This window comes from Felis catus, chromosome B1 (genome assembly GCF_018350175.1).
Source record: "Felis catus isolate Fca126 chromosome B1, F.catus_Fca126_mat1.0, whole genome shotgun sequence".
Classification (NCBI taxonomy): Eukaryota; Metazoa; Chordata; class Mammalia; order Carnivora; family Felidae; genus Felis; species Felis catus.
Genome location: NC_058371.1, coordinates 106,621,287 through 106,635,364, shown reverse-complemented (window position 1 = coordinate 106,635,364; position 14,078 = coordinate 106,621,287). Strand labels below are relative to the sequence as shown.

General features: G+C 34.2%; 1 long non-coding RNA gene across 1 annotated transcript; it reads right to left on the bottom strand.

The window, feature by feature from the left end:
* Positions 1–3,790: 3,790 nt before the first annotated feature.
* LOC123384967 lies at positions 3,791–10,583 on the bottom strand. The gene is made up of 2 exons (XR_006596835.1): positions 10,106–10,583; positions 3,791–4,522 (listed from the first exon to the last, which is right to left on the bottom strand). It is a non-coding gene; the product is annotated as an uncharacterized LOC123384967 (long non-coding RNA).
* Positions 10,584–14,078: the final 3,495 nt, after the last annotated feature.

The window sequence follows — 14,078 nt, the reverse complement described above, 5'->3', positions numbered from 1 at the left end:
TCAGGTCATGATCTCTCAGTTTGTGAGTTCGAGCACCGCGTCGGGCTGTGCTGACAGCTCAGAGCCTGGAGCCTGTTTCAGATTCTGTGTCTCCCTCTCTCTGACCCTCCCCTGTTCATGCTCTGTCTCTCTCTGTCTCAAAAATAAATAAACGTTAAAAACATTAAAAAAAAAGATACATGAGTATATTGTGATACAAGTAACTCTAAACTCATTTACATAGAATATGACAGATTTTTTTCTGAAATATTCGGGCTGAAAGCAGGGCAGAATATGAGATGTTACCTGAGATTCTTTCAACATCAAAGATATAAACATATACAATTTCTGTAAACCAATAAGCACCACTTCTTATTAGAGTGTCCTGTAAGTTCCAAGAGGCATTTTGTTTACTTAGAGAGATTTGAATGATGAATTATATGAATGTTTCAGGACATGCTCTTATTACATCTCTATTATTTCCTGAAGAGCAGGAAGGACTGTGCAGGGAGGTAACATAAAATATTAAAATTAATAGGATGATATTATGGACATATGTTTATGACAATAAATATATAGTACAAGAAATGGATAATCTTCTATGAAATTTACCAAAACTACCATGAGAAATAAAAAAAGTATAATATCCCTATATCTCTTTTGGACATTTAATTGGCACTAGAAAATTACCCTCTCACCCCAAAATCAAACAAACAAAACAAACACATCAAAGGCAAGATGGCCCACTTCTCTCATAAGTCCTTACAGATATTCAAAGAAGTAATAATGCTAATCTTACACAAATTCTTTCTGTAAATAGAAAAAGTTAGTTTAGAAACTTAGTTCATGAGACCAACAAAACTGGATACTAAAATTCAAAAAACACGTTATAAGAAATGATATGATTAAGTACAAGCTAACTCCCATAGACATAGATGTAAAAACCCTAAGTGGTAACAAACAGGATCTAACAATATATACAAAGGATGATTAATTATGTCCAAGAGCAGATAATTACAGGAGTGTTAGTGGGCTTCACCATAGGAGGATCAATCATTATAATGCACCACATTTACAGGATAAAGGGAAAGAAACATAATTGTCTTATAGATGCTGGAAATATAGTTTATTAATTCAGCACCTATATATGACACCTATTCTTGATTAACTTATAGTAGAGAGACTAGTTCAGTCAGATAAAGGGTATATGTATATCTATATTTACTTAATATCCATCTCTACATTTTGCTACCTATGAATCTTTTAAAGACAGCATTATCAAGGCACCTGGGTGGCTCAGTGAGTTAAGCTACTGACTCTTGATTTTGGTTCAGGTCATGATTTCACGGTTCCTGAGTTGGAGCCTTGCGTCAGGCTTTGTGTTGACAGTACGGAGCCCGCTTGGGATTCTCTCTCTGCCTCTTCCCCGCTCATTCCCTCTCTCAAAATAAATAAATACACATTTAAAAAAAAAGTACAGACAACACTAAAGTCAATAGCAAAATTTTAATGCATGTCTTTTGATGGCAGAAGGAAATGTTGTACCAAAACCACTGCTAATAAAGTAACACAAGGAAACAATGGCATAAACATTGGAAAGGAATGGTGGGACCTGTCTTTATCCATAAATTATTTATTGTTTCTACAAAAAAACCATCAGATTTTAAGTGTAAATTTTGTAAGTTTCTCAAACTCAATGACATCAAAACCAGCAAAAAATATAAAGTTATATCATAAAATAAAACAAATAAAAAATATAAAATTAAATATAAAAATTCCATACATATACAATTGCACATAATAGTTCAAAACTATTAAATACAAAGACACATATCTCAAGAAGAGTCAGAAATTGCTAAAATTTAAATTGCACTATATTTCTCACAAAATGTAAGCCTAAAATTGGAAACATTTACCTTGTTAATTGATTTATTCCATATTTATTTATTCCATTTATTTATTTATTTATTATTTATTTATTTATTTATTCCATTTATTTATTCCATTTATTCCATATTATTAATAGCGACATTTACTATGTCGCTATTATTCTCAAATTAATATATAGATTGAAAATAATCCAAGTAATGTTTTAAGCACTATTTAAATGGAAATTAACACATAAGATTACTATTCTAATTTGAGAAAACATAGAAAATTGGAGGGTCCTCGACATATTAAGAATGTTAATCATGTAATTACCCTCCCTCACTAAAAGTAAAATCTTTAAGGTCTGATAATCTCACTGGTATTTTAATAAAAAACTTAAAGAATGTAAAAACCTAGAATTTATACAGAAAGCAACAGACCTAGAATAGGTAATGCAAATTTGAAAACCAAGAATAATATTGGAGAAATTATATTATGATATTTCAAGGTTTACTTTAAATCTTTTGTAAGACAGTGCATTTTTAGCGCACGACAAGAACCAAAATCGACCAATGGAACAAATAAAGAGACACTCAAGTGTGTTCACTTAATATATGGCAAAAGAGACATTGCAATTCATTTGGGGAAAGTATTCGTTCAATAAATCAATCATTGACAGAAACATGAGAGCTAAAACAATATAAATTATAGATATAGAAGTTAAAGATTATAAAGATTATAGAAGTAAACATAGGACATATCTTTACGATATTGTATAGTCCAAACATGTTATGCAAATCATAAAGAGTACTAGACAAAAATTGACAAACAGGACTTCACTGATATTAAGAACTTCAATTCATCAAAATATAGTTCTCAGAAGCAAATAAGCAAGTCACAGACTGAAAGAAGTTATTTCAAATTTATATATGAAAAAAGATTAATATCCAGAAATTATAAATTACCACCACAAACAAGGAAGAAAGCATCTACTTTATATATTGGGCACAAGACTTAAAAATACACTTAACTAAAGAGAACCTCAAAATAGCCAATAAACCTAAAAACTCATCCTTGGTACCATGAATTTGGGGGAAATGAAAATGAAAACCACAGTAAAATAGCACTACAAATCTCAGAATGGATAAAATTTTAAAAGTTGACAGTTTCAAGTATTAGCAAGGATGTAGAGCCACTTTCAATATTCTAATTTGTGGGAGGAAGTGCAAATTGACTTAAAAAGAAAAAAAACTCTGGATGGGGTGCCTGGGTCACTTAGTTGGTTAAGCTTCCAACTTTGCCTCAGGTCATGATCTCATGGTTCCTAGATTTGAGCCCCGCTTTGGACTCTGTGATGACAACACAGAGCCTGGAGCCTGCTTTGAGTTCTGTGTCTCCCTCTCTCTATGCCCTTCCCCTTTTCATGCACTCTCTCTCTCAAAATTCAATAAGCTTAAAAAAAAATCTTTGGAAACCTCTTAGATGATACTTACTAAAACTAAGCATTTTTCTATTTCATGAACCAGTAATTTCACTGTCCAAAGAGAAATTCTTGCATTTGGCTAGCAAAGATACATAAAATATTGTTCACTGCAGCTCTTGTCCTAATAGCATCAAAGTGAAAGCAACTAATTGCTTCCAAAAGGAAAATGTAAACTGAAACCAATACAAATGTGAGAAGAATGGATGAATAATTTCTGGCATATGCATAGAATGCTATCTTATACCAAAAAAGAAGTTATATGGACTTATATGCACAATAATCTGCCTGAATCTCAGAGACAATATGCTGAGCAAAGAAATCGTATAAAATGAGTCTATCTAGTATTATTCAAATTTATATAAATTTCAAGAACAAGTCACTAATATCTATGGTGATAGAAGTCAGAACAAAGGACACTGACAGGCATAAGTGAGTGAAGAAACTCTCTGACATGGTGAAAATGTTTTATATCTTTATAGGTGTGGCTATTACATAGGTGCATACATAGAACATTTATTAAAGTGTTGTTACAGGATCATACATTGTAATGCACATAAACACAAAATCAATAAAAATTAAAAAAATGTTTACAAATTATACTTCATTACAAAGTAACTGTATTTTAAACATTGCCTTAGATATAAATGTTAAACACACAGAAGTCTATTTTCAGAGATCCTAAACAATGCTAGCTAATGCTAATTTGGAACATTTGCTTATTTGACAAAGGATATTTGATTATAGATCCTTGGCTGAAAAGAAACTTGTCTCTTTATCCCGTTACAAGCCACCATGCTCAGAAGCTGAGGTTTTCCTTTTTTGACTCCAATCCCAAAAAAGGAATCCAACTCCTCTCACTGTAGGGGTTTAAAAGTCATCTAGAAGAGTACTATCCAGTGATAGGCTGAAAGGTATTTCCATCATTAAGGATGTCTTGTTATTTATATTGCCTGCTTTTCCCCACTTCGAAGACTCTACTCCTTGCACATCTTCCACTGTTATTTCAGAAGCTCCTTCACGTCCTCCAGTCCTCCTCCACACCCAGCATTAGCTCTTCTTTGGGAGGATGAACAGCAGTTCTTTTAGCAGCATCAGATTATACGGATCTTACAGCAAATGCAAATGTTTTTTGGTATTCTTATTTTTCTTTTGTTATAAACCAGAGTTGCCATCAGGATGTCTATATGAGAACTAAATGAGCAAAACATAAATTTAAAAGCACAATAGTATTTTGAGATATAGTCACCTCACACTTCAGTTTTCTCTTCACCTCTGGGATGGTTAATTCGCTCTGCACCTTACGCGGTGAAAACATGAGGCAATTTACAAGTCTATAATCCAGAGTCATGGGGCTTTTGACATAGCATATGTCTTCTTTTTTGTTTCTCTTTGGGATATAAACTGTTGGAAGGGTTTTTGAAAGCATCACACGAGCGTATACACTATTTACTAAGGACTTCAGAGGCTGGGAAAAACTGAGACCCTACTGTACCATGTATTCCACACCTAATGTATTTCACGCATAATGAATTATGGCATGAACCAAGGTCCCTCATTCAGTACTAAAAGTGCTGTCACTTTTAAGCATTCTTCCCAGCCAAGGCAGCAACGTAGGCTTATTGCTTGCAATTGAAGATTTAGCTATGATTTAGCACAATGGAAATATAGGTTAACTTTTGGGTCTCTCAGCTGTGTTTTTTAAGTTGACAGGATGTACAGACAGGTCAATAACTTTTTTTGTGTCCAATGCACACATTTGCTTACACAAAGAATTTAGTAGCCTGTAGCCTGTAGACTTATGATACTCAAATTTTAAAATGTGTCAGAATAACTTTGAGGGTTTGTTAATAAAACCTATTTCTGGGCCCAAGTAATATAGTTTCTGATTGAGTAACATGTTTGGTAGTAAGATAAGATGAGAATTCACTTTACTAGTAAGTACCTAAGTGATGCTGATACTGTTGTTTCAGGCACCACACTTCAAAAACCACCAATCAGGGCTCCTACTTTCTCTTGCAAATTAATTTCAATTATAGTGAAAATGTTGGCATTTTTGTGGCTGATCTTGGTCAATTTATGAGGCAAAGTTTCTCCCCTGATCAATGTAACATTTTTTTTACATTTTGTAATTTTACTGTGGTTATGTAAGGAAAAATATGTTATTTGTTTGGGAATACATACCCAAAGCAAAGCAACAATGATATAAGGTATATGCAACGTATACACAAATTTGAGGTGTGGGGGGCAGTTTGCAGAGGGAGAGACAAGAGATGAGGTGAATTATGAAACAAAAAGCAATTGTGTAAATGTAAAAATTTGTGAATTTGAGTAAACAGATTTCTGTGTGTAATTCTTACACATTTTCTCTAAGTTTGAAGTTATTTCAGATATATTAGTTGCACAAAAAAACAAAGGAGGAAAGAAACCTTGAGACCTACACTAATAATTGTATTTATGTTCTATCACTGCTGCAACAAAATGACACAAGTTTAGTGGCTTAAAACAACACACATTTATGATCTTATAATTCTGTGGGTCAGTAGTGCAATAGTCTGAGCCAAAATCAAGGTTATGTTGTTTTCTGGAAGATCTGGGAAAATTCCTTTGGATTTTACTGCTTTTAGACATTACCTACATTTTTTTGGCTCATGGCCTCCTTCTTCCATCTTCAAAGCCAAGCAATAGTGAGTTGCATCCTTCTCACATCAAATCATTTTGACCTCTAACAGATTCTCTTTTCCTCTGACAGAGGCTCTTGTGATTACTTTGTGTTCACCTGAATAATCCAGGATAATCTTTCTGTGTCAAGGTCAGTTGATTAGCAACCTCAATGTCATCCACCTTCTCTTACAAATTCGGCTTTCCACGTAACTATAAGAGAACAAAGCCGCCAAGCTTTCTGCTGATATTACCAGGATTGCCTTCCTCTGATTTCCAACAACATACCTCTCATTTCTTTCTGAGCCCTTAGTATTAGTAGCATCACCTTGAACACCGATCTTTCTACTAGCAGATAGTTCACAATAATATAGGTATTTTCTGAGATCTTTTAGGTTTTTCTACCATGCTCTTCACTTTCATTTGAATCCTTGATTGCAGAAATGTTAATATCCATATTTATTTTAGCAATCTGTTCAAAGCAATCTAGCCTTTTTCTATCATGCATCTCAAAATTCTTTCTGCCTTTCTCCACTGCCCAATTCCAAAGATAGTTCCACATTTTTAAGTGTCTATTATTGCAGATCCCCACCTTCAGCATTAAAGTCTATTACTTTTCTTTTGTCACTGTAATATTACCACAAACTTAACAGCTTACAATGATGCAAATGTATTATCCTACAGTTCTGTAGCATGGGTCTGATTGGGCTAACATCAAGGAACAGTGTCCCCTTCTGAAGGCTCTAGAGTCATAGCCATTTCTTTACCTTTTCGAGCCTCTTGAGGCTACACCCATTCCTTGGTTTGTGGTCCACTTACTCCATCTTCAAAACCAGCAAAAGCAGGTGAAGTCTTTGTCATCGTACATCATTCTGGCCTTTTCCTACCTCCCTCTTCCGCTTTTTTAAGTAGTCTTATAATAAATACAACCCAGAGAATCTAAAATAATCTCCCCTTTTTAACATCATTTGATTAGCAAACTTAATTTCATCTATAATCTTAACCTCCTTTGTCATGTAAAATGACATATTCAAAAGTTCCAGGTTACATGTATGGGATAATTTTTCTGCCTATCACAGTAATATCATTAACTTCTAGTACAAACAATATTTTAATTTCTTTGTAGTACCATATTTATGTCTATAATTATATGTCTATAAGAATACATTAATAAGGTCTTTGAAAATTTGAAACATAAAGTTGGATCTAAATGACAAAAAGTAAAGAAAAGCCTATGGACTTACATCTTTGTGTAAAAGTTCATCAGTTACTTTAAAGGTAATAAGACCTGTTTCTGCTTTTCAAGTACTACCTAAAACTCATCTGTATCTGCCAGCTGTCTTCTAGTCTCTAACATCTCAGAATTGTTAACTATCGAAATACTTTGCAGTAGGTTTCATTTTTTTTCACATCTTCTACACCTTTTATGAGGGGTGTTTAATAAGTATTTTGTGATTAATTAGTAGCTAACAACACTGATCAGAAACTCAGATAATATTTAGAAAACTACAGTTGAGCTATATCTCAGTTTTCCAATTAAAAACTAAAACTTTATTACTTTCCTAGTTTTCCAAGAACAAAGAAAGACTTAGTGAAATAATCATAGCAGTGCTAAATGCTCAGCAAATTAAAACTTCCTCCTAAATACAAATATATTATCAAGAAGGATTTATTTTTATTTTTTTTTCTGTGATGCATCAAGTTCACAAAGAGCAATTACAAAGTGTGTAATTGGATGAGCAAAAGATTTAATGGTGCCTTGACTGTAGTTTTTTTTTTCTTTTAGTAATGGTAGCATTTAAAATAAAATGTTTTAAGTCTTGTAACTTGCAAATATATAGGACTGGTTTTATTCATATCTAGAACATTACACTAAATATCAGATACTCAAGAAAGATATTAATCAATTATCTTTTTTTCTTCCCACCCAACTTCTCACTCAATTAGGATAATTTCATGTATTCTGACCATTAATTACTTATTACATTATAGGTGTAAATAGGATGGACAACGTGGTGAGAAAATGAAAAATAAAACTCTGCAACTTATTTAGTAAAACCGCTAACAAAGCAGATTTAACTAATTCAGTGGCCTTGCAAAAAAGCATTGGGTTTATGCTTAGTAGGTCATTATATATTTATATATATATTTATATATTTTATATATTGTGGGGCTCGAACTCACAAACTATGAGATCTTGACCTGAGCCAAGATCAAGAGTCAGATGCTTAACCAACTGAGCCACCCAGGTGCCTCCCAAAATCCTTTTTATTATTTGTGTAAAAGGGAGACAAATATGAAAAACATCAAGGATACATGTCCTTATACATTTTTCCAAACCCACATATTATACAACACCAAGACCCATAGTTGTGGTGCGAACTATGAGCTTTGGGCGATTACAATGCTCCTGAATAGACAGGGTCATCCTTGATAAAAAAAATGTACCATTCTAGTAAATTATGTTGATGTTGGGTAGGCTGTGTATGTGTGTGGTAGGAAGTATATGGAAAATCTCTGTACCTTCCTCTGAATGTTGTTTTAAACCTAAAACTGTTCTAAAAAATGTATTTAAAAAAGTAATTCTCTGCCCTTTAAAAAATAAAAGTTGTTCATTCATTAAAAAACAGTTGTTAGAGGAGTAGATTTACATATGCTGGTAGGAAAATAATGAGTAAAATTTTTTTTTTCTCTCCTAGTGGGATTACAGGATACCATGAACAGTTATGAGAGTTGATCTATCTTTTCCACTGAAGGGTGACTCACACTGTGGAGGGGTAGGTAAATGGCTTTTACTTCAACATGCCATTAGCTCTATCTTATTCCCAATTTCAGTCATGTGCTTTTTTACTGTTATCCAATCACCAAATCCTTTTACTACTCTCCCTCATCATCTGGGTGCCTCTGAGGTTTGCTTCTACTCTTTTCACAGATCCGATACATTTGACTTATCATTTTGTAAAACACTACTTGGTGTCTGACTCCATCATCTGCATTTTGATAAACATCACTGAAATTCCCCACTTTCTCTAAGATTTACTAGTGGCCCTCTTTTGGGAAACAGCTTTCTTAACAGATATTACTTACAACATTGAGATTATTTTCTCATATGACAAGTTACTTCCTCTAGAGTGAAAAGAACACAACCTTGGATAGCAGAGAGAAAACAAATACAAGGAAAATTCAACAAAGTGATGACCATCATTAACATCTTGGGGTATGTCATCCCAATATCTACTAATAACACAGATGTCATTACTGTTTCCTGTCAATAAGGGCTAACTCTCTCAATCTTTTTTTTTTTTTTTTTTTTTTTAAGCGCCTCCATGCCCAATGTGAAGCTTGAACTCATGGCCGTGAGTAAGAGTCACTTGCTCTACTGACTAAACCAGCCAGGCACCCCTGTCTTAATCATTTCAAACCTCAGTGAGAATCCTCACAGGACTTTATTTCACTGTTTTCCACAAGTTTTTTGTTTGTTTGTTTGTTTTTTTAAGTTTTATTTATTTAAGTAATCTCTACACCCAATGTGGGGCTCAAACTCATAATCCCGAGATCAAGAATCACATGCTCTACTGACTGAACCAGCCAAGCACTCCTGTCTTCCACAGGTTTTTAATATAACCAAACCTATTGTATTTATCTTTTCTTTCTGTTCTTTTCTTTTTTTTATTGTCATGGGTTTGTGGAATTATAAAGAAGTGTCACATCATTTACTGCACACAGTACACTGGGGAAATTCTCACTGGAATATCTCTGACCAAGCTGCTTCTTCAGCCCCCAAATTGCTAGACTGCATTCCTACTTGTTTCCCATGATACACTGCGTCTTACTCCTTCCTTTTACCCCTTTGTATTTAGAGTAACTTCATTTTCTACATGAAGCCAAAAGCTGGTCTCAACAAAAATGGATCTTTCCCTGAAAAGGAATATTTATATTTGCTACTAAGGTAATAACCTTGCATTATCTCCATGTCCTTATACTGATACATCATCCAAAAAAAAAAAAAAAAAAAAAAAGGATAAAGTGCAACAACATATCAGAATTCTGTCATCAGCAAGTAATCACATACCCAAGTCAAACTGAATTAAGTAACAAGGAAATATGATAGCTTACACAAATGATCATCTGAGGTATGACAGACTTCCAAAGGGTGCGAGCCATGATCCATTTCCCATTGTCTTCTTGTCTTTCCTTTCCATGTAGCAAGATGGCAGTGATAATTCAGGTTATGTCACTCCCTCATGTCACTCCCAGGAAACCTTCCCTGAAGCCTTCCCATTGACCTGAATTTTAACATATGCCCATTCTAACCTGATCACTGGTAGCAAAAAATGAAGATGTCCTAAGTCTTGTCACCTGATAGTGTTGGGGGATCATGTCATCTTCTCATGGTGCATATGGGTTAAATAAAGGAAAGTATGAACACAGAACAAAATAGATGCCCAGTTAGGAAGGAGAAAGAATGGATACTCTTTAGGCAAGGAATAAAGCCCCCATATGTACATATTTATACATAAAATATATTGGATTTTTTGATTTGTCAGTTTTTTTAATGTAAGTTTTATTCATTTTTGAGAGAGAGAGAGAGAGAGAGAGAAAGACAGACAATTAGTGGGGGAGTGGCAGAGAGAGAGGAAGACATAATCCGAAGCAGGCTCCGGGCTCTGAGCTGTTAGCACAGAGCCTGACGTGGGGGCTCAAACCCACCATCTGTGAGATCATGACCTGAGCTGAGGTCAGAGTCTTAACCGACTGAGCCTCCCAGGTGCCCCTGTTTCGTCAGTTTTTGTTTCTGTTTGGCAATATAGTATTAACTTATCTTCATCATTGTTTAAAAAAAGAATACCAATATGCTCATTCTAGAGCTGTAAATGCTTTAGATGGGATGCAAGGTTGAAATTTTCTGCTGGTTTAAATTATTTTTATTTCTTACCATTTATCCAGTTAGACTTTAATTATAATAAAGTAAGTGTGCAAAAGGTGTCATTCAATTTATACATGGATTAGGTTCATTACTTGATTGACGGTAATTATTTTATAAGGATCTTATAATGATTATAATCAATCAATATGTAGGTATGAGTACCCAGAGGCGACATTTGTTCAAAGACATGTTGTTCATATAAGTGGTTTGCCTGAGCCATATCAGGTCAATCAGCTTTGCTCTCTTAAAATTTGCATCAAGGTAGGTAAATGGCAACATACTAGAGATAGGAGGCAAACCCTTAGGACTAAGGTTCCTGGTTTAATGGTTTCTTATTTTCTGTGAACTACAACTGTATCTTTCAAAAAAAATCACTTTATTCTCATTTGAGACACAAAGCATCTTATTTCTAACAATGAAGAAAAGTGGAAGTTTACAGGGGAAGAAATGGCAGGAAAATAAAACCATCAATGGTATCATTCCTCCCTTAGTAATTTCCAATATGTATTTAGGCACTGATGTATGCAGCCATCAAATGATCATATCAGAATGAATGGAAATGTTCAGTTGGCTGAAATCCTTGAAAGTGAAAGTACTAAAAATCAGGGGCACCTGAGTGGCTCAGTTGGTTAAGTGTCTGACTCTTAATTTCGGCTCAGGTCATTAACTCATGGGTTCATGAGTTTGAGTCCCACATCAGATTCTGTCTCTCTTTCTCTCTGCCTCTTTCCCGCTCACTCACTCTCTATCTCTCTCAAAATAAATTGAAAATAAATAAATTTTTAAAAGTTTTTTTTAATGCAAGTACTAAAAATCATACCTTATCAATCAATCTTTCTTGATCATAGATTGATTCTTTGATATTAGGAGGGCAAATGACAACCTGTAAAGAGTATTAAAAAAGGAAAACATGTTAATTTACTTCAGTTGTATTGTTTCTTACTCAACCTCTATTATTTTAAAAACATTTTGGAAAATTGCTACATATTAGTGTTTCTTCATCTAATGTTTTATTATTATTTATTATTATTATTTTTCTTATTTCAGAGAGACAGTGTGAGTGAGGGAGAGGGAAGAGAAAGGGAGAGAATCTCAAGCAAGCTCTATTTTCAGTGTAGAGTGGGACAGGATTCCACCACCCTGGGATCATAACCTGAGCCAAAATCAAGAACTGCTATGTTCAACTGAGTGAGCCACTCAAGCACCCCCTAGTGCTTGATTTTTATATGAACAACAAATTGGGTACTCAGAGCATATATTTATATAGTAAAAGTGAGGATGTAATTTTTAAGACATTTTATTTTCCTATCCTTGATACTTACCTGGTAATATCTGTCAGTATATTCCAGTGAAAATGTATTCTATCAATAAGAATCAACAGATTAAAGATTCCCTACTGAAATACTGAGAGTCTCAAGAAAAAAAAATCCAGAAGTATATCAATCATTTTGTAGACTATTTTTTTAGAAAAGTTTTAGGTTCACAAAACAAAACAAAAAAGGTAGGGACAGCGATTTCCTATCTATTCCATGCTTCTATGCATGCATATAGATTCCCTCATTATCAACATCTCACACCACAGTTTTAAGTTTGTTAAAATTTATGTATCAGTGTATACATCATTCTCAACTAAAGTTGAGAGCTTACACTAGGGATCACTCTTGGGTTATCCATCCTACAATTTGGAAAATTGTATGATGACATACATCCAACATTACAATAGCATCCAGAGTAGTTCTCACCACCCTAAAGATCCTCTGTGCTCTGTCTATTCACTACACCTCCACCAACTCCAGGAAACCACAGATCTTTTTATTACCTCCATCGTTTTGCCTTTTCACGAATGTTATATAGTTGGAATCATAAAGTATGCAGCTTTTTCATTTGGTATCTTTCACTTAATAAAATTCACCCAAGATTCCTCCATGTCTTTTCATGGCTTGAGAACTTATTTATTTTTGGTGGTGAATATTATTCCATTGCTTGGATGTATCACAGTTTATCCATTCACCTACAAAAATTTATTCCCGGGGCGCCTGGGTGGCTCAGTCGGTTGAGCGTCCGACTTCAGCTCAGGTCACGATCTCACGGTCCGTGAGTTCGAGCCCCACGTCAGGCTCTGGGCTGGTGGCTCAGAGCCTGGAGCCTGCTTCGGATTCTGTGTCTCCCTCTCTCTCTCTGACCCTCCCCCACTCATGCTCTGTCTCTCTCAGTCTCAAAAATAAATAAACATTAAAAAAATTAAAAAAAATTATTCCTTGCTTCTAAATTCCTTGGCAGTTATGAATAAGACTGCTATAAACCTCCATGTGAAGGTTTTTGTGTGAACATAAATATTCCCCTTTGAGGTACGTGTCAAGAAGCATGGTAGCTGGATGGTATCATAAGAGTGTGAAGTTAGTTTGGTAAGGAATCCAAAACTATATTCCAAAGTAGCTGTACCATTTTGCACTTTGACCAGCAATGAACAAAAGTTCTGTTGTTCCACATCCTCACTAGCATTTAGTGTGGTCAGTGTTCTACTTTTTGGCCATTTAAAAGGCCATTTAAAAGGTGTACTATGACATTGCAGTTTTAATATCAGTTCTATTATCAGTTTTAATATCAGTTTCACTGATAATATAATATGTGGGGCATCTTTAATATGATCACTGCATCTGTCTACCTTCTTTAGTGAAGACTCTGTTAAGATCTTTGACCTATTTTTAATCAGGTTGTTTTCTTATCATCTAGTTTTAAGCATTTGTATATTTTGCATGAATCTACTTTATCAGATGTATTTTTGCAAGTATTTTCTTTCAGTTTGTGGCTTATCTTTTCTTTCTCTTGACACTTTCTTTTGCAGAGCAAAACCAATGATAGTAATAATTTTAGTGAAGTCCAACTTGCTCATTCTTTCTTTCATGGATTGTTTCTTTGGTGTAGTGTCTAGAATTTATCATCATATCCAAGGTTATCTGGAATTATTTAATGATGGTCTTTCCTAAGAGTTTTGCAGTTCTGAGTTTTACATTTAGGTCTATGATCCATTTTGAGTTAGTGTGTGTGTGTGTGTGTGTGTGTGTGTGTGTGTGTGTGTGTGAAGAGTGTAAGTAAGGTCTGTGTCTAGATGTTTTTTTTTTTTTTATTTTTTAATGTTTATTTTTGAGAGAGACAGAGACA